General features: G+C 36.7%; 1 long non-coding RNA gene across 1 annotated transcript in view; it reads right to left on the bottom strand.

The window, feature by feature from the left end:
* Positions 1–6,201: 6,201 nt before the first annotated feature.
* The window catches only part of LOC306639485, a 66,892-nt gene continuing 51,019 nt past the window's right edge, over positions 6,202–22,074 (bottom strand). Inside the window, exons 2-3 of the long non-coding RNA XR_013757668.1 lie at positions 7,656–7,806; positions 6,202–7,178 (exon numbers count right to left, since the gene is read on the bottom strand). This is a non-coding gene — a long non-coding RNA (uncharacterized lncRNA). The remainder of the gene's footprint in view (positions 7,179–7,655; positions 7,807–22,074) is intronic.

Raw genomic sequence — 22,074 nt, 5'->3', positions numbered from 1 at the left:
TGAAGTAAACCATTCAGCAAAATGCTCCAACCATTCAAAGAACCACACCAGTATAAAAAAATAATACTGAAGTGAATTCATAAATAGATATAAATAATTTATGAGTAAATGAAACTGGTTTACTACCTGAATTGAGTGAGGAAGGAAAATGAATGGTCTCTACGGCTGAAAGACCTAATTTACATGTCTATGGAAAAGATTCATTTGTACTGCAACTAGTTAATCATAACTTACATCGTAAAACTTTGGAAAATAGTTCACAAACAATGAAAAGCACAAGCCCCATACACTCAGATAACCAGGCAAGGTGCACACTAGAAAACACATACTCTCCAACTAAAAGCACTTATACTAATCTTGTTTGGCCCATTTCAAGGTCTTTCACCAACTCATGATTCAGATTTTAGTTCTTTACTTTGAAACTTCACACATAGACTATTGTTATAGCCTCTAGCTCATCACCCTGCATGAATCCTTGGAGAAGGCCTTCACATTCCACTCAACTTGACCAAATATATACATGTTTCTAACCTTAGGCCCCTGACCTTACTTTTCTTAAAGCATTTACTGTATAAAACTTGCAGCTATAAATTCTTTCTTTCACTGATCCTTTGAGATGTAAATCTTCTAAAACCCAGGAACATTTCAAGGACCTCTGAAACTATTCATTGAGAAAGATAATGTCCCTTTTGTGCAGTTCTGTGAGAGGTGAGGAGCCTTACTTCCAGAAAAGCCCATTAGCAATTATAGATAGCCTTATCACAGGGATCCACCTCTCTACTAACTTCCTTCGGTGCTTTTCTACTAGTGAATTCCAGCACTTAAAAATCTGCTTTTGGTTAGGAGAGCTAAGTTCAATTTCTCTCCCTTATTGCAACAGTTTTGAACAAGATCTCCCTTATTGGTTTAACTAGTCCATTGCAATTTTTCTTTTACACTTCGACCCCATTCAGTCTATCACAAACACTGAATCTTCCTAAGACATCTTTTCTTCTACCAAAATTGTTATACACAGTCAGTCACCGATAGTCCTTGGACTATAGTTAACTAAATTAGTCAGAGTTCTCTAGAGGAACAGAACCAATAGAATTATATATAATTATAAAAGTGGAATTATTAGATTGCCTTCTTCAATCAGAGGCTGGATAGTTCCACAATGGCCTTCTGCAGGCTGAAGAGTGCAGGAAAATAGGAGCTGCTCAGTCCAAGAATCTGGAAGCCTCAAAACAAGAGTGAACAATGATGCAGCCTAGTCCAAGGCTGAAGGCTGGGAAGTTTCCTGGGGAGTCTGGTGTGAGTCTAGGTTCAAAGGCTTAAGCCTCTGGAGTCTGATTATCATGGTTGATAGCAACCTCAAAAAAATGTATCCACTCAAATAGAATTCATCTTATAAGCATGAGCACACCTCACCTTTCTTCCACTTTTTGTTTCATTCAGCCTCTAGCTCATTGGAAAGTGCCACCCTAGTCAGGGCAGGTCTCCCCCTCCAGTTCGCCAACTCACATGCCAATGGTCTCTGGACCCTCACAAGACACACCTAGAAATGGGCTTTACCAATTTTTTATGTATTTCTTAATCTAGTCAAATTGACAACTAAGATTAGCTATAACCACAAAGCATTTTTAATCCAATATTTTAAAAGCAGTCAATTTTACATAAAATACAGATACTATGCCTAGAACAATAACAGGTATTGGCAACCCTATCTGGGCTCACTTTCAAGCATGGTTATAATTGCCTACAGCTGAATAGTGGGACTCACTCTCCACATTCCTCACCTCTACCCCGATGGGGACCTGTGCACCTATACCTGGCCCCTTCATTTATTTACCTGACTTTTGCAGACATGTTTCTAAACCAAAGTCAGAGATAAAATCCAAACTCTTAAAGTTTCCCTATAAAATTATTATTCTTTTATACTAACAGCTTTTCCTTTTACTGTTTTGTTAATCCAGACTCTACCCCTTGGAAATAGATTCTTTTTTGTTGTCTCAGGCTTTCTCTATCTGGAATACACTTGTCTCTCTGGTCTTAAGACCCTCTTATCTCCAGCCATTGATCCTACTTGAGATTCAGATCCTGCTCCTCCAGGAAGTCCCCCATAACTATCACAGCTGCATCTACATTTCTGTGTAGTAAAAAGTATTATCTGCTCAACTCTCAGCAACACTTATCAAGCCCTCAAGAATAGAATTGTTCTTACTTAGCTGAACACTTACCCCATTCTCCACACCCCCAGCTTAATTTTGGTAACCTTAGGTCAGTGCCAGATCTTAATTTTTTTTTTAAACTCAATAACCTCTGACTCAGTTTATTATATAATATGAGAAAAATGAGTGAATAAAATACTTGTGGAAAATTATCTGAGAAAAAATTAGAGATTTATTGAAAGCATTTTAAGCTCATAATTCATAGGCTCAAGCAACTAATTGAAACTGTCATATAGTTACAGATTAATAACTTTAGCCTATACAGGATTCTTCTCTGTATATAAATGGTAATATTGATTTTTCCTCTTCCAAAAATAGAATGACTTAAATAAAAGTGTATATGAACAAAGAAATAACAATACTAGACCACAGCTTAAACTCAGAAGAGGAAAATCCCCTTTAATCCTTAAATTATGAAGTACAGATCACCAGTAATGGAACCCTTCCACAGAAGCGCATCTTAAGAATTTTAGCTATTTATTTGTAGTGGCTTATCACAACATCCATTCATTATCTTATAGGTTCTTTGTACATAGATACCAGGGCAGCTTAGTTGGGTGCTTGGGCTCATGGTCACAAATAAGGCTAAGTCAAGTCAAGAATCAACAAGAGGTGAATTCGTTTCTAAGCTCACTCTAGTGTTGATGGGCAAGATTCATTTTCTCGCACAGACTTTGAACTGAAGGCTTCGATTCTGCAAGATGTGTTGGCTGCAAGGTTTCCTGGATTGCTTATCAGCTAGGCCCCTCCAGAGTGAAGCTCAATACAGTGACAACTGGCTTCATCAGAACAAGCAAGAGAAAGGGAGAGTGAGAATGCCTACACCGTGGAAACATGGGGATGGCTCTTCCAACACATTTGCCAGAGTCTATTCTCTAGAAGCAAGTTTCAGCTCACCCATAAAGGAAGATCCGTGGATATTTGTCACCGCCTGCAGCAACAACTTGCCCGGGTCTTATGGGTGGTGGAGTGGAAACTGAGGCACTTCTATCTTTCTCTTTAGTGCACTGCTTTCTTGCTTGTTTATAGAGGATAGAGGATATGAGGTTTACTTGCTTTGAGAGGAGAGAGAGAGAGACTTTGCTTATCAGAGAAATTTTGAGAGAAAGACAGGCTTTGCTTAGAGGAAGAGAGACTTGCTACACCTTAAAAGAGACTTGCTACACCTTAAAGTCCTGCATTCTGTGAACTAAGGGTATGTCTACCTAAGGTGCCCTCGTGATGCGTCTGCAATCTGCCTTCCACCGCTGCCTGCTAGCTGCTGCACCGCGCGTGTTTTTCCTTTCTTCTGGCTGCTGTTGCTACTGCCGGGTGTTTTTCCCTTTGGCTGCTGTGGCGTGTCTAGCTGCTTTTTTGCTAATGGCTGCTGTGGCATGTCTTCTTCTCTGGCTACTGCCGCGCTGTGTGTCTTCTGCTACTGCTTTTCTCCTAATGGTTGCTGTCCTCTGTCTCAATCCGCCTACGCTTATATCACCTCCAGGAGGCGGAGAGCAGGGCCACGCCTCTTACGCAAAGATTAGGCGAGATGCTGGGAGCAGGCAATTAGTGCTCGAGAATACATGCGCATACATTGTGTGCATGGACGAGAAAATCACCTGAGTGTGCTTATGTCAATTAACCTCCTCACTGCCGATGTGATCAGGCGCCATCCCGGCGTTGCCAACATGGCACAGCCCCCAACAGAAGGGCTCCATCTGGTGATGGCCTCTCAGTGGCAAAGTTCTGAGATGGAACAGAGAGTCCAGGAGAACCCGTGTGGGTGTGTGTATGTGTGTGTCAGCGGTCCACTCTGGTCTCTCTCTCTCTCTCTCTTTCTTCTTTCAAAGGCCCCCAGGATTCAATCATGGGGGTTCTACCCTGACAATTGTATCTAATACTAAACATCTTCCAAAGATCCTCCAAACACTATGGTCAGATTACATTTCCACTCTCTTAATGCCTGAAAGTGGGTTGAATTTCAGCACATAGACCCTTGGAGGACACACTTCAACCATACCCAAACCATAGGACTCACTTAAAATTACATTATTATCAATGTTTACAGGAGCACAATTCACAATAGCCAAGCTGTGAAATCAGCCCAAGTGTCCCTCAGTAGACAATCAGATAAAGAAAATGTGGTAGATATACACAATGGAGTATTATCATAAAACAGAATGAGTATATGGCATTTGTAGTAAATGGATAGAACTGAAGAATATCATGCTAAGTGAAAAATGCCAGATCCAGAAAGTCAAAGGCCAAATGTTTTCTCTGATATGAGGAAGCTAGACCAAAATAAGGGAAAATAGAAAGAAAGTGGGGTGAGGATTTCATGAAACTAGAAGAGAGACCAATGGAGTAGAGGATTGAGAGGGAGAGAAAAGGGAAGAATGGTATCATGAATCTAACCCAAATTTCCCATGTACTAATATAAAAATACCACAGTGACTCTCACCTTTACATATATTCACAAGGCACTAATTTAAAAAAAAAAAAAACTACAATTAAATAGCAGAAAAAAAAAACAGTAGAGGAAAGGAAACAGAGAGAAGGAAGAGAAGAGGGAAAGGGGAAGAGGTGGAGACTGAATTACAGCAAATTAGTTTCCATGCCTGTACTATTATGTTAAATTGAACTCTAATATTATGTATAACTAAAAGAAACTAAAAAACAAAACAAAAAATTATAGAAACTTCTGTGAAAGATAAAGGTTCACATTTCAGAGAAATTCTCTATACCAAACTAAACTAAAAGAGATAAGCTATAAAAATGTCAACATAATATTCTGAATGATGAAACAGTAAATGGAACACAGAACATGCCACCAACTGAATAGTACTGTCTATTACATAAGGACTTGAACTCAGTTGAAATAAGATGCATAAAATTTAAAATGATAGAATATTTTATTTTAAACACATTCTCTCAATTTAGATGAACATCCTGAAAATAGAAAACAACCAGATAATAAAGGAATAAATAATATACTCAGCCAGAGTGATCTAATTGACCTTAAAAAGAAAATATCCGTATTTATCAAATACCATAAAGAAAATGAGCATATTTTTAAATAAAGTACTAATAGCAAATATCAGATACTTTGAGCACGAGCAACAAAATATTTGAAAGAATTTAATTATGTACTAAATCCAGTTTAATAGGAATAAAAAATAAAAGTAAAATAATTAGTAAGCAACTTTCCTCCATCATGCTCTTCCACCATGTCATACCTCACTGCAGACCCAGAGTAATGAACTGAACCTCTGAAACCATGAGCCCCAAATTAACTTTTCCTCCTCTAAATTGTTCTTGTCAAATATTTGACAAGAAGCTCATTAACACACATTTTTTGCTTAAACTACCCTGACCTAGTTTCTATCACTTGATACCATGGCCCAACCAACACAAAAGTCAAGGGAATGAAAGGTACTATGTTTTAACTAATAATTTCAATTTTCTCCTAATTAAGCAGAATAACACAAATAATCATTTACTTCAAACAGGAATGCATGGTAAATGTCATGGTTTGGATGTAAGGTGTCCCCCATAAGTTCTTGTGTGAGACAATGCAAGAAGATTCAGAGAAGACATGATGGGGTTATGAAAGCCTTAAACCAATCAGCGAATTAATCCCCTGATGTGATTAATTGAGTGGTAACTGAAGGCAGGTGGGGTGTGACTGGAGGAGGTGGGGCATTGGAGGCCTGGCTTTGGGGTATATATTTTGTATCTGGCCAGTCAAGTCTCTCTCTCTCCGCTTTCTGATCATCATGTGAGCTGCTTCCTTCCTCTACACTCTTCCACCATGATGTTCTGCCTCACCTCAAGCCCCAAGGAATGGAGCCTACTGTCTGTGGATTGAGACCTCTGAAATTGTGAGCCCCCAAATAAACTTTTCCTCCTCTACAATTGTTGTGGTCAGGTCATTTAGTCACAGCAGTGGAAAAGCTGACTAAAATAGTAAATTTGGTAGCACTTGCAAGAACACCACTCTGTAAAGATTCTACCTTCAAATATGAAATAATATCACCTATCATATGACCCATCAGCAAGAAACAAGTTTTGGTGATAAATTGGTTTAATGTAGCCACTCATCAGAAAAGACCAATAAACGAGCAAAATGCCATCTCTCTTAGACAAAAGAATCTGGAGCCTGGCAACGTCTTTGGCAGATAATAGAGCCCTTCATGGTGTAGGCTTAGCATACTATTATACAATGTTGCACGACTTAACAATACATCAGTCATAATAGAAAAGCACTTCTGGTTACAATTGATACACAGTTATTATCTTCTATGAAAATTATTATGGTCTCACAGCAGCCTTCTATATGGAATAATTCATATCTCAAAAATTATAAAACTTGCAGAAAAGCAAAATTCTGTTCTCATGGAGTAATTCCTATAGGAGACTTTTAAAAGAAAACAAGGTTAGACAAGCTACTGAGACATAGAATTAATGTTTAGATTATTGGATTGGATATATGCTATAACCATGACTAGCTCTTTTGCTACAAATTAGAATCACTTTCCAGGAAAGTGTTTTTCCTTAATGATTAATGTTATTTCTTGACTTGATGTGATTTCTGTATTAGTCAGTTTCTTTTGAAAGCAGGTGTCAGAAGCCCAAGTCAAAGTACTTTAAGGAAAACAATGGTGGGGGTAATTTATATTGGCTAATGTACCTAAGAAGTTCAGGAGATTATCAAGCCTAAGCTTGGCTGAATCTGTAGAATCAATGTTTTCATTCTTTTTGTTTTGTTTTTTGTTTGTTTTTAGTAAGTTTTCCTCATGTAGTGGCAAAAAAGGCAACTGCCAATTCTAGGTTCAAATCATACTTAGAGCTAGGAATGCTACTGAAAAGTTTTCTTCAATGTTCTAATCAATGTTTTTCCAGCGTGGTCATCCTTTACCTAGTCAATGCCCTGAGTGTCTAGACAGGTATTCTGCTTGGTCAGGTCCTGTGGTCACTTCCATGGCAGATGTTCTGTGGCAACAGAAAGAGGACTCTTAGCAGAAGAACAATGAAAGTCAAACCTACTGGGCACTCAAGCTTTAGCTACCACAATCCACAACACTAATTCCATTTCAACTAATATCATGATATTAAGAAGAAAAGCATCATTATTTCAACTTACATTATCACATCTGAAACATAGAACCTATGATTTGCCTTGAGTACAATGTCAAGTGCTCCTGTCTCCTATATATGGACATTTGTTGCTGGCAGCACTAATTCATATTCATAGTGACATATCTCTTTTAGTCATGATCATTCATCTAATTCACTTATGAAATTCCATTTAACCAATAAATTCCCATTTGTGGATTTTGATTTTTCTGTTGGTACTGGTGACTGTACCCAGGCGCACTGCAAACCACTGAACTCTACCCCTAGACCTTTTTTTTTTTTTTTTTTTTTTTTAAAGTTTGGAAAGGGTCTTGCTAAGTTGCTGAGACTGACCTCAAACTTGTGATCCTCCTGCCTCAGCCTCCTTAGTAGAAGGAGTACAAGCATGTTCCACCAAGCCTGGCTTTTTGTTTGGATAGGGAATTTTTGATGGATAGGAAATTAATTGAAGAGTCATCTTCCATCTTTGTTGGTTCAAAGCTTTCTGGAGGAGAGGAAAAAACAAAACTGGGACCTCTTTCATTAACACAATACCCCAACCTATTAAACTAATCATTCTAGAAAGTCAGCAATCATTATAACTCAGATAAACTACAGAAAGATACCAAAGAACAAAAGAAGAAAGAAAAGGAAGAAAAGAAAGGAGGGAGGGAGGGAGAGTGGAAAAGAGAGAAAAGAGGGGAAGGAGGGCAGAGGGAGGTAGGAAGAACAGAGTAGGGGGAAAAAAAGCATATCAAGATGTGTGTCAGAATCTCAGTCCATAATACCAGATGGGTAAGAAATCTCTTATTACAATTTATTTTCAGTTAACCTAATACTGACTCTGTTCTCCAGTTTGTTGCTGTAGGAGTCCCCTTCCCTTCATGGTGTTAAAACACCAGGATCAAAATATCACCAAGATTTTGGGAAGGCCCGCCTGGTGGTCACTCATCCATCTAGTTGCCCCCTCAGAGACGCACATCTGAGACCACAAGCCACTTCAGGAGAGATTGCTCTGCTGCTTTACTCTAAGACTTCAGCATGTGACTCTCAGGCAAGGGTGGAAAGTATAGGAGATGGCAGCCATTTCTCCCTGAGACCTTGCCATCATCCCAAAGGCAATGGGACCCCTGAGCCTTGGTGCCCTCTCTTCTCAGGAACTTTAAGTTTTCCCATCTTCTCAATTTCTTAGGATCATCTCTCTCTATTCAGCTTATTTCTAACACAAATACCTGTTCTGAACGTCCCCTTTTTAGATACCAGCATAATCTTTCATGGTTTTAGGATTATAACAGAATAATAATAAAGCTAAACAGAACTGGAGGAGCACATCAAACCTCCTGCTTTCTATAGAGTACATTACGAACATTCCAGAACAGGGAAGTTGCAAAACATGCTTTCAATTTTAACATGAGGAAGGGAAAACTCTGGAAAAAAGTGTCACAATTTACTTTGTTCTGTTAGATCATGAAGCCCATGTCAATAGAAAGAAGAGGAGAGGGAAAAAGGGAGAAAATAGATGGATTTCATGAAGTGTGAGGGAAATCCATCTATTTTCTGATCCAAAAGTCCAGGACCTGGGTATTTTTCACCAAATATTTTGTACAAACCTGTCTTACTCATCACATCTTTCACTTCTAAACATTCTAAAGAGTATGTAGAATAAACACCAAAATTAAAATCCTTGATTGATTTTATTACTCTTCTAGTTGCTGCATTTCATCAATTTAGTGGACTATAACTTCAGGAATAGCCTTGGATTTCTCAGAAACACATTTGGTTTTAAGCCCCCCATCATCTGTTAGACATATCTAGAACTAAAAGTTTTCATGAGTTACCATGATATACCTTAGCACTGAAAATGGTGAATACTGTAGGATCTTAGACTGCTTAGACTGTAGAATCTTAGAAAAAAATTAGAAACATTAAACACAAAATCTCTGAACTCCCCTCACTGTGTGTGTGTGTGTGTGTGTGTGAACAGTGATGGAGTGATGGTAGTGCTGGGGATTGAACCAAGGGTCATTCTATCACTGCTACATTCTCACTCTCTTTTTAAATTTTTATTTTGAGAGAGGGTCTTACTAGGTTGCCCGGGCTGGCCTCAAACTTGGGATCCTCCTGCCTCAGTCCCCTAAATGGCTGGGATGATAGGTATGAGCCAATATGCCCAGCTTGAACCATCAGTGTTCACAGCTCCTTGGTAACAAAGTGGGAGTTGGGGTCTTTTTAAAATTGCAATTATTGTTTCAAGCTGCCTTACTCATTCCTGAAACATGAGATGCCTAAAACTGAGCCAGATGGCAGATTTCCTACCATTAAATTTGTAACAGCAAAAAATCAATATGTGAATCCTTTGCTTTTAAACTATATGTTCAAAGACTTGGGAATGTTCCCAAAAAATATGTGGATTAAATAAAGTCCAAATGCTATGGCAGAGAAAACCATGCTGTGAACAATTGTTTGGCAACAAAGTTAAAACAATAGAGTCATTTCTTAGTTCTGTACAATAGTGGACTAGCTTGATGACCACTAGTACTGAAGACCAGAACCCTTAGGAATTCTCCAAAATTGAGAACAGTGGATATTCTGTTTAGGCAGAGAGGAACAACTCTAGAAAAGGAAATTAAGGGAGTTTGTGGATTATTAGATAGTATATTCTCTGTAAAATAAATAACAATGGCCTTTGTTTCAAGCATTATTACAGACATTCAGCGAAGTCACACCATACATGCATTTCATTTGCTAGAATTAGATTCATGTAAAAACAATTCTAAAAAACATACTTGTTGACTTTTGAACCTCAAATAAGCCAAAAATCTATTATATTTTTCAAAAAAAAATTGGCTTTAATCAATTTTTGCTTAGGTATTCAGTTCTGAATCTAATGGCCACATAATAGGTTGCTGCTGCAATGCTATAGAATAAAACTGAGAACAGGATGTAGGGTGGGAGCCTAAGAAAATCAATAGGAGATATTTCACATTTCTGCCAGAAAGGTAAAGAGACGTCTCATTCTTCTTTTGGGAAAGTATTTATTAAAAACCAAACACAAAAAAAAGCAAACAAAAGCAAAAAGAAAAAAACACTACAAACAACAATAGAATTTCAGTATGAACAGTGAGTTTTGTGGCATTTAAATTCACCCCATTCCTATTTCCTTTTCTCCAGATATGCAATAACCTTGAAAACCAATAATTTCATATCCAGGAGAGCTTCAAAGATTAGCAGACCACCAGCTAACAGAGAGGAAAAAATGGGCTTAGAATTTACCAAAAGCCCCATTTCTCCAAAAATGTTACTAATTGATCTGTGTGAAAATTCACTGAATAGCTTCTTTCTCACAATTTATGCTTATTTGACTTAATTCAAAGCTTCCTTTGTAAAAACAATCATTTATCTAGAGAATTTGTCAAGAACAATCCATGGTAATTATTAATATCAATTAAGCAGCAAGGTTTGGACTAAGAAAAGGCTAAAAATACTTAAGAGAAAAAAAATGGGTATTGAGATTACCACAGGAGGTTTAAAAAGCTTCAGTATATTCCTGGGAATCTGTAAGACCCCACACATGTGCAGAGTTACATTTATGTCCAGGAACAAACTAAGAAGACTCTAGAATCTCCCCAATGGTCGACTTTGAGGCTCTGTTCCAACAGGAAGTAAAACTCAGACCAAACTTTGAACCAACTACTTCAGCATGTCCAAAAAAGCATACAGAGACCCTAGGTGAAGGTTTGGAGACTAACATGTTGTAGGAACTTAGGGAAATCTATGGTTACTAACATAACTAAGCAAAGTCTCTAGTGTCCAGACTATGTATACAGTGGTCAAAACTACATACAATAAATAATATAGTTCTTATAACATTAATCCAGGAAGATCATTAAATAGAAAAAACAACAATACTCCCTGGGAAAGGGAGGATTAGATTTCCACAGTTGTCCCAGTATGTTATTTAAAGTGTCCAGTTTCAAAAAAATAAAATCATGAGACATGAAAAGCAACAGTAAAATATGGTCCATATAAAGGAAAAAAGTAATCAATCAAAGCTTTCAGATAAGGGACAGGTATTGGACTTACTAGACAAAGATTTTATGTCAGCTATTACAAATATGTTCAAGGAACTAAACAAAACCATACCTAAGGAATTAAAGAGAAACATGAGAATGGTATCTCACCAGAGGAAAACCAATAAAAACAAACAAATAAAATTCCATAGTTGGAAAGTAACTAATCTGAAGTGACCATGCAGATCAGCATCAGATATGAACTTTTGAACTGCCAAAAAAAAAAAATCAGTAAACATAAATGTAAATGTACATGTCCAGTCTAGGGCAGAAAGGAAAAGGAGTAGAGAAAAATAAGCGAGACCTCAGAACCTGTGGGACTGTATGTATAATGGGATTCCCAGGAGATGTGGAATAATGGAACAAGGAGAAATATTTGAAGAAATAATGGCTCGAATTACCCAAACTTGTTGAAAAACATTAATCTATAAATCCAAGAAACTATACAAACCTTAAGTGGGAAAATTCAAAAAAATCCACACCTAGACACATCAATTGTAACATGCCTACTAAAAGTCAAAGACAAAAGAAATCCTTAAAATCACCCAGACAAAAGCTATTTCTTCTACTCAGGGATTCTCAATAACATTAACAGATGACATCTGTTTTAGTCAGCTTTTTCACTGCTGCAAATAGAAGACCCAACCTCAGAGGAGGAAAAGTTTATGTGGAGGTTCACCATTTCAGAGGTCTCAATCCACAGACAGCAGACTTCATTCCTTGGGACTCGAGGTGAGACTGAACATCATGGCAGAAGAATGTGGCAGAGGAAAACGGCTCACATAGATGATCAGGAAGTAGAGAGAGAATCCACTTGGCATATAAAAATATATACCGGAAAGTCACACCCCTAATGCCCCACCTCCTCCAGCCACACCCCACCTGCCTTCAGTTACCACTCAATCACATCAGGGGATTAATTCACTGATTGGATTAGGCATTCATAATCAATCATTTCTTCTCTGAAGCATCTTACATTGTCTCACACAAGAGCTTTTGGGGGACACCTCACATCCAAACCACACCAACGTCTTATCAGAAACCATGGAAGACGGAAGTGCAAGGACAGTTTTAAAGTACTGGGGGAGGGGAAAGACCATTAACTGAGAATTCTATACCTGGCAATATATCCCTCAATAATTTGAAAGATATTGAGACACTGCCAGTTAAGCAAAAAGTGACATCCCTAGCCAATCTACACTACAAGAAAAATTAAAGGAAGTCCATTAGTAGAAATGAGAGAAAATCAGAGAGCAACTCAAGTCAAAACAAAGAAATAAAGAGAGCAATAGAGCAATTATGTAAGTGAATATAAAAAACTACATAAATATATTTTAGCTTATAACACTTCTTTTGTATGTAGTTAGAAGACAGAAAACTGTCAGTGTGCTTAAAATGTACTAATATGTAATTTATATGATGAGACTAGCACACAGAAGTGGGAAGGCAATGAAGTTATATGAGAAAAAAGTTTAAATATACTGATGAAATTAAGTTGTAAGTCTTAATTTGAAAGAAAAAAAATTCTAAGTTAAAAGATTTATGATGAACCCCAGGTCATCCACTAGGAAAATAACTCCAAAAAATACAATGAAAGAAACAAGGTAATTAAAACAATACTCTAAAAAATATCTACTTAATATAAAGAAGGTAATTATGGAAAGAAAAAGAGGAACAAAAAGAAACAAAACATAGAAAGCAAGTAGTAAAATAGCCTATGTAAATTTTACTTTATCAGTAATTAAATTAAATACATATGAACTACACACTGATTAAAACATCAGAATGGAGTTTTTAAAATACATAATTATATACAGGGTACAAGAAATATATTTTAAATATAATGATAAAAATTAATTTACAGTAAAAAGGAAATAGTTACCAAAAAGAACTGGAATGGCTGTACTAATATGAGACAAAATAAATTTTAGGACAAAAATTGTCAATATACACAATGAAGATCATATTATAAGTATAAAAGGGTGAATCCATCATGGAAATATTATAAGTATAAAGATAGATGCACCTAAGAAGAACCTCAAATTACAAGAAGACCTCTCATCACTGAAAGAAATATACATTCAACAATAACAACAGGAGAAATTAATAACCAACAATCAAAAATGGATTGGCAAGTAGGCAAAAGATCAAGAAGGAAACAGAAGAGTTGACTTAAACTGTACTTCAAACAGTCATATATATTTTTAGAGCACTCTACCTAACAATAGCAAAATACAAGATCTTCAATTCTTCTCAAAAGCACATGGAATGTTTTCATGGTTACACCATATGTTAAACAAAAATATAGAAAACATTAGAAATTAATAACAGAAGGAAATTCAGAAAATTCACAAATATGTGGAAATTAAAGAACATGCTCATAAAAATTCAATGTGCCAAAGAAGAAATTACAAGATAAATTCTAAAATATTTTATATGAATGAAGATGAAAACAATATACCACAACTTCCAAGATACAGCTAAAGAGGTGCTGAGAGGAAAACTTCTAGTTTAAATGCCTATATTTAAAAAAAAAATAAGATCTCAAATCAATAACCAAACACTTCATCTTTAGAAAATAGGAAAAAAATAGCAAACGAAACCCAAAGCAAGAAGGAAGGCATGATAAAGATTAAAGCTGAAATAAATGAAATAAAGAAAAAACTATAGAGGAAAAAAGATAAAACAATCTGTTTCTTTGAGAAGTTGACAAAATTGGCAAACCTTTCACTAGAACTACCAAGTCATATATTACATACTTCCATTTATATGAAATATCCAAAATATCCAAATCCCTAGAGTTAAAATGTAAATTAGTGTTTGGCTAGAGTTGATAGGAAGGAAGAATGGAGAGAGGATACTAATGTGCATCCATTAGCAGTCAGGTTTCTTCCTGAAGGGAGGACAACCTTCTGAAATTATATAGTAGCAATGAGTGCAAAACTATGACTGCAAGATAAACCACTAAATATATACTTTAAAATAGCACAATTCATAATTTATGAATTATACCTCAGTGAAGTTAGTAAGGTAAAAATAAGACATAATTAAAAATTTAAGTCAAATATTGGAAGAAAACATTTGTATATATACAATAAAAGATTTATACTAGATTATATAAAGAATTCCTAAAACTAACAACCCATTTCTTTTAAATAGCTAATGATTTGAACAGAAATATTGTCAAAGTTGTCAAGATAGGTAATAAAGCCTACAGAAAATTGTTCTAAATCATGAGTCATTAGGAACATGTGAAGTAAAACCACAATGGCAGACCACAAGCCACCTTACTGTATTCTGTGTGGCTGAACCTGCAGCTGGAGTCACCCCAAAAGTAACAGCAGGGTAGGTCCCACAAGGAACCACCCCAAACCATTGAGTCAGTTGGGGTTCCAAACAATGAAGAACTAAATGCTAGCATAATCAATCAAAGTGCTTATTTGAGAAATTTGCATAGAGAGGATTGCAGTGATGCTCAAGATGGAGAGAAAGATGTCCTAAGTGAATATTCTACAAAAGGGGGTCTGGTTATGAAGTTTCTATTGGCCTTTAAGAATTTGGCTCATGTGGTGCCAATTTGTATGTGTTTAACAATATACTGGCTCTTTGAGTGTTTAGGACAACCCCCTGAACATCTTTATCATTGCCTGGGAATAACCCAGGTCTTGGAGGAGCAAGCCTGCAGCTGGCTATTCACAGAGTGGTCAAGGTGTTCCGTGTTTCTCCATCAGTACAAACAGAGCAAGTGAGAGGAACTGGAAACTAAATCCTAAATTCTAAAATGACTGTTCTCTAAAAGATGGACAATATTAAATGCTGGTGAAGATGTGAAGAAATTGGACCCTTCACTCTTGTTGGTGATAAAGGAAAATGGTACTTCCACTTTGGGAAAGTGTTGAGAGTTTCTTAAAAAGCTTAAAAATGAACTTAGCATTTCCCAACATTTCTTCTCTTAGTCATCTACTCAAGAAAAATTAAAATATTTGCCCATAAAAAAACTTGAACACAAGTGTTCTCACAGTGTCAGTCACAAGAAACCAAACTGAAATAACCCAAGAAATTCATCACCTGGTGTATGGAATAAAGAAAATGTGACATATTCTTACATTATAATTCTATTTAGCAACAAAAGAGAATGAAATACTGATTTATTCTACATTATGGATAATCTTCAAAGACACCATGCTAAATGAAATAAGCCAGAAGCAAAACACTTCATATGGTGTGATTCCATTTACTGTATATGAAACGTCCATAAATATCAAATCTACAGGGATAGGAATCAAATAGAGGTTGACTTGGGTAGGGGAAGGAGCAGAGGCTGGGTATAAATAGACTAAAGGAAATTTTGGTGATAGAAATGTTCTAAAACTGGATTTAGGGAACTAATTTGATTTGCACAGCACTATGAATTTACTGAAATTGTTGAATAGAATACTCATAATAATTCAGTTTGAGGTATATGAATTATACTTCAATATATGTAAATATAACAATACATAAAATATGTACAAACTATAAATACTATCTCATTATATACTATACCATCCTTAAAATTTATGCAGTGGATTCCTACTGCTGTTGAGCAGATTTCAAAACACAGTGTAACCCAGCCCCTGCTTTATCCTTCCTGATTCACCTGACCCATCTTCCCATCTCATTGTACACCAGACCCACTGGATTTTCTAGCTTCATTCTGTTTCCTCAGAGGATTTCCTGTCTTCTTTCCTCCTCATATCTTTCCTCTTTCTTTTCATTTTTAAGTTTTATTGAGATATAGTTAACATACCAACAAATCGCACACTTTCAATGCATATATCTTGCGTTTTGACATATGCATACATTGGTTCTTTGGAGTAGGAGGTTTTATTGGGAGCAGGGCAGGGGAATTGCTTTTGTTTTTGTTTGGTAAGAGCATTTAACATGAGATCTATCTTCTTAATATATTTCAAAGTACAAAATACCTACTATATTCTGAACTATTTCGCAGTAGTAGTTTTTCTTCAGATCTTACAAATCCTCTCAAAACTCCTACAAAGTTCATGATACTCTTCTGCCTAGTCCCTACTTCTCCCTTTGATCTCTTTCTACTGTCCTGTCCTCGAGGAGATTTTTCAGCACCTTCAGCCTTCTGCTCATTAGGCTCTGTCATGTGTTCCAGTATACCTTTCATGCTTATTCTCTTACACTACTTACCACAATTATAATTGTATAAATATTTATACATAGGCAATCACTTAGAAAATGCAGCTGCCTCAGTAGTCATTTAAAAGTATGAGTCAAATCCCATCTTCTCCCTGACGGAAAGCTTCCTATTGTTTCCCGCTTCACTCAGAATAAAAACTGAACTCCTTGCCATGACCAAAAGGCCCTTCCTGATTGGGCCCCTGAATCCTGCTCTGTAATCTTTAAATTTCAGCAACATTAGTCTTCTTGGTATTCTTTAAAACTGGCACTGCATTTAGCTTTTTTCAAAGCCTTGACACCTACTGTTTCACATGCCAGAATGCTTTTTCCCTAAAGGAGTTTCTTTCCTTTGCTCATTTAATGTGTCATCTTGTCAGAAACTCTGTCCTTTTCACCCTGTCAAAGAAGCACCTCACCCAAGCATCACCAGACATGATCATATTACCTCCTTTGTTGATGTGTATATCAATTTCTTTTCTGTTTCTCTTGATTTCGGGGCCGTGGCTTTTTATCTCCCAATGCCTAGAATAGTGTCTGGTACTGGGTGTGTGTTCTCCCAATATCTGTTTAATTAACGAACATGTAGAGATCAGTTCTGGGCTCTTTTTCTAAACTCCATCTATTGTAATCTTTTTGGTCTCCCAACTTTTCACTTGACAGCACTACTTTGCATTGGCTTAACAGTTCTCTTTCTTCATTTAAAAATAGGAATTTTCTTTGAAGTTTAGATTTTCAAATCATAGCAGAAATTGATCTCAATAGATTATTGCTCTTATTCTGTTTCCTAGTTCTCCAATTTTTCTCCTTAAATTTGGCAACTGGCCCCAGAGATAGAAGACTTTATCAATTGACCTATGTTATAATGCAGAAAACAAGTAATTACTTGAGTCAATCAATCTTAAGATGCACCCCTAACATCTGTGCAAGTTTTAAGTGAAACCCCACTGCTTACAACTCTTATTTTAAACATGAAAGGTGCAATTGTATGTGGTACTGGACAGTAACCATGAAAATGAACAGTCAGCTGTAGACCTCATAAGACTTCATGCAAGGCTTCCAAACGTGGACTTTAGAAACTTTTTCTGGTCCTATCCCAAAGAAGAGAAGATGCAAACAATAATAAGAGAACTGTGGCCCGCAGGACTCTACAGTGTAATTCCAAGACTCTTTTCCCTGTTCTCTTTGGTTCTCCTCACTCTGAGGTTAGCATTCCTCTTCTTTTTCCTGTCCTCTATGATGAAGCCTGTTTTAACAAATTTAGATGTACAGTTGTAATTTTATTTGCCTCCTGTGCTTACAAGACAGAAGTTTAATCTTACCTGTTAACATTTAAAACAGGGCTGGGGAGATAGCTCAGTTGGTAGAGTGCCTGCCTCACATGTGCAAGGTCCTGGGTTCAATCCCCAGTACCACCAAAAAAAAAAAAAAAAAAAAAAAAATGCTTGCAATCCAAACTCCTTTGCTTTGGGGAGTTATGGTTTTAGGGGATTGTTATGGTTTAGATATGAGGTGTCTCCCAAAAGTTCATGTATGAGACAATACAAAAATGTTCAGGTGAAATGATTAGATAATGAGAGCTGTGACCCAATCAATGGATCAATCCTCCAATAGTGATTAATAGAGCAACTAAAGACAGGGAGGGAGTGCCTGGAGGAGACAGGTCACTGGGGGCATGATTTTGGGTTTTGTATTTTGTCCCTGGTGAGCAGAACTCTCTCTCTCTCTGCTTCCTCATTGGTATGTTCTAAGCTGCTTTCCTTCTTCACACTTTCCTTCATGATGTTCTGCCTCACTACCCACTTAGATCAACAGAATTGGCCGTCTATGGATTGAGACCTCTGAAACCATGAGACAAAAATAAACTTTTCCTCCTCTTGTTGTTCTTGTCAGGTCTTTAGTTTACAGCAATGCACAGTATCTAAATTCCTAGGAGAATTACTTATCACTTTACTATGAAGAAACCAATGACTCTCCTGGCATCCATGGCTTGTTTAGATATTGCCCATTTGTATGAACAGAGGCAGTAATTTCACTCTAGAAAATGTTGCATCTCCCCATCCTTGCTGAGTTAGGGCATGGCTATGCTCTTATTGGCATGGCTGAGCTCTATGGCTCACTATACCCTAGCATAGGCTGTGGCTTGGACTAATCCCTGTACCCTTTGCTATAGGTCTTCTGGGTCCATGAGAGACACATGCCAGGCACTTTGGTTTTCCACAGCCGAGGTTTCATACTTCACTCAGGCATGTGGGAACTCCCTGCTGCACCTTCACTTATTAAAAGGCTAGGTGCATTCTGTGTTCTCTCCCAACTCCTGTCTGCATTTACTCCCAATATATATCATGATAAGCATATGTATTCCTTGTCTATTCTTTGGAATCCACCTGAATCTGGCATAGTTGCTTAGAATATCTTGTTAAGTAAGACTTACAGCCCAGTTGTGTCAAATTTAAAACTGAGCATCCTTTTCTGCTTGATTTTGAAATTTGTCTGAAGGGGGGTTGCCCTCAGAGAAACCTCTGTGACATTAGAGTCATCTCAGGACACTGAGCTCTCCTAATTAAATGTCTTACTAATGACTGGATTCCATTAGTCATGATATTTTACTAACATTTATTTTATAAAGGCAAAATGATTTTTCCTTTGAGCTATTTTATGTCCATGTCATGATGTGATAGGTTTGACAACAGGACGACTCAGATACTCCCCTATGTTGATAAAGAAAGAGCTCTAATCCCAAACAAGCCTGTAAGCTTTGCTACTTCCTACATGGGAACAAAAATAGAGGTGTGTGTGGTGGGAGGCTGAGCTGGGAGGTGCTGGGATACCTTTGAACTTCATATGAAGCAGGGCAATCACCCACATATGTGCAAGAAAAACACATAGTCTTATTTTTCTTAAAGGGAGAGGCAGTTGAAAATAGATTCTTTCTTTACATACTCTGTGTAAAATATTGTGTGTTTCTTATGAAAGGATTTCTTTTTCACATGGAAACTGACATTCTCCTGCTCTCATATTGCAGTTACAAAAATTCTGATATGGGAAAACATTCTACTTTGGTCCAGAATTGAGCTTTCTACATCGTTTGAATCACCCACAGTAGCTTGCACCTCCGTGGGCGCTACAGAAAAAAAGAAAAAAAAACTTTGTTGACTAATGCTCCTCTTGAAAAAAAAAAAATACCACATAGTAATTATCTTCTCCTTTTTAAAAATGGAACAACAGTTACCCTTTTAGATTTATAGCACCTACAGAATTCAAAACATTTTCTGAGCAACACAAAAATTTATTACAATCCTAGCTAGAAATAAAACATAATAGTGTTCTCACTTTAGATGTATTAAAATGAGATATGGGAAAGTGATTTTCAATCATACAACTATGATAATGTTTATTGAATACTTAATATGTGCTAAGCACTGTTCTAAATATCTCATGTACACAGTTCACTTAACTCACATCACAAATCTGTAGAGATTACTATTATCATTACCCCCATTTTATAGATGCACAAGTAGAAATAAAGCAACTGATCAACTTGCTTAAGGTCACCCAGATCATATGTGGTAGACTTAGGACTTGAACCTCAGTAACCTAAACTTATTGCTAACCCTTAATGCTACCCATGTCTCTTTATACACACGCAGTGAAGTTTCACCATGTACCAAACTGGAATCCAGCTCTTATGTTAACTGCATTAGCTATTTAATGACTCTGGCACAAAAAATTAGGATTAAGATGTGTTGTCTATATTGGAAAAATGAAAAAAAAATTCAGGAGACAGACCTGCTTCTTAAAGATTTAAGTTGTCCTCCAAGTGCGTGTGGATGTTCAGAAGACAAGTCGAATATTTGTTTGTACCTGATTTTAAAATATATAATGAGAATCAAATATAATACGCATAAGCAATGCAACTGAGTTTTTTACTTCCTATAGATTGTAAAAGAAAATTAAAGTCTTGTTTATTGCAATGCTACTTATCTGTGATAAGTGTCTTTGTCCTTTGAATCAAATGAAATGTAAATGCATATAAAAAGAAACTGTATTAATTTAAAGCTTTATTCAGTTTACCCAGTGCCTTCCACTGGGCATCCCATTTAAAGAAGGAAGGAGAACAATGACTTCTTCCTTTCCCCAGTTGAGGAAGCAGAGAGTCAAAGAAATTAAATGTCTTGTTCAAGGTCACTCAGCTGTGAAGTTACATGATTGTGATGCAAATCATCTTCACTTCTTTTTCAACTATACATCTGGAATATTGTAGCACTTTGCTATCTCTGGAATATTTTTATGCTTGTCTACTGTATCCTTATAGTCGTCCTAGGGGATGATGGTGTGGCAATTTAAAATACAGACTTCAAAATCAGACTGAATTAGCTCAAATTTTGACTCTGTCATTCAGATATGACCTTTGGTAAGGTATTTAACCTCTTCATGTTTCAGTTTCCTCACTGCTAGGAGATTAAAATAATAACTACCTCATGGGGAGGAGGGGAGAATGTATGAGTACTAAGTGAGATTTTATAAAGAAAACACTTGGAACACTGCTTAGCGTGAGATATAGACATGGGTTTTAAAACTCAACCTGTTAGTGCTTGTACAGAGAGAGGTGAATTGCGTCCATTTTATGGATAAAAGAACCATGGCCTCAAGTTAAATGACTTGTCTACAAAGCTGGAATCTAAACTCAATTCTACTGATTCACAATCTGTTTCTTTCTCACTGTAGCAGCTTGCATTATGTACAAATCCAGCTTTTACTGAATTCTATTCAAGTTGGAGAATTATAGAGAAGGGTTCTAAATCAGGTGTCCATCTGTGGACTTCAGAGTTTCTGGAAACCTTCTAACATGATATGAAAAATGTGCTTTTGTATATCGTTCTAGAAAAAAGTACATGACTGTCATCAGATTCCTAAAGGTTAAGAATCACTGATTTTGAGGTAATACAACATGACATTTAAGACCCCAGCTGTGTAACTGCTTATGTTACACAAGTGTTATGTCTAACACTTGACCATGGGCAAGTAACTTAATTTATCTGTAACTTTATTTTCTCATCTGTAAAAGAAGAATGGTAGTTTGTAAGGATTAAATTAGTTCATACGTATTAAAAAAAAAAAAAAAAAAAAAAAACCCAGCCAGTACACTGGTACATAGTAAACTCCTTATGAATGTAGCTCTTATTTATAATTTCCATGACTAAAAAATGTTAAAAACCCAACCATAGTCCATTCACTTGGAAGGTGAGGTGCTAGCACAGGTGGTATTCCTAAGAACATGGCACTGTTCTTGACCAATGTTATGGTACACCACTCCCACCTCATGGTCGTTACACCCTGTGTAATCTACTGCTCCTTAGTGCTTTATTGACCAGCTTCTAATGAATCAAAGGTGGTACAAGTGATTGGATGTCATTTCTGAGATTAGGTTAGAAGTTCTCTTTCTTAGTTGAGGTCACCTCTTAGGGAGCCCTGTAAGAGGTCCATGTTGGGGGCGGGGGAGCTGAGGGAGGCCTCCA

Source organism: Sciurus vulgaris (genome assembly GCF_902686455.1).
Source record: "Sciurus vulgaris genome assembly, chromosome: 11".
NCBI classification, from domain to species: Eukaryota; Metazoa; Chordata; class Mammalia; order Rodentia; family Sciuridae; genus Sciurus; species Sciurus vulgaris.
Note: the sequence above shows the minus strand (reverse complement) of the source record. Positions and strands in the feature narration are given on the sequence as shown.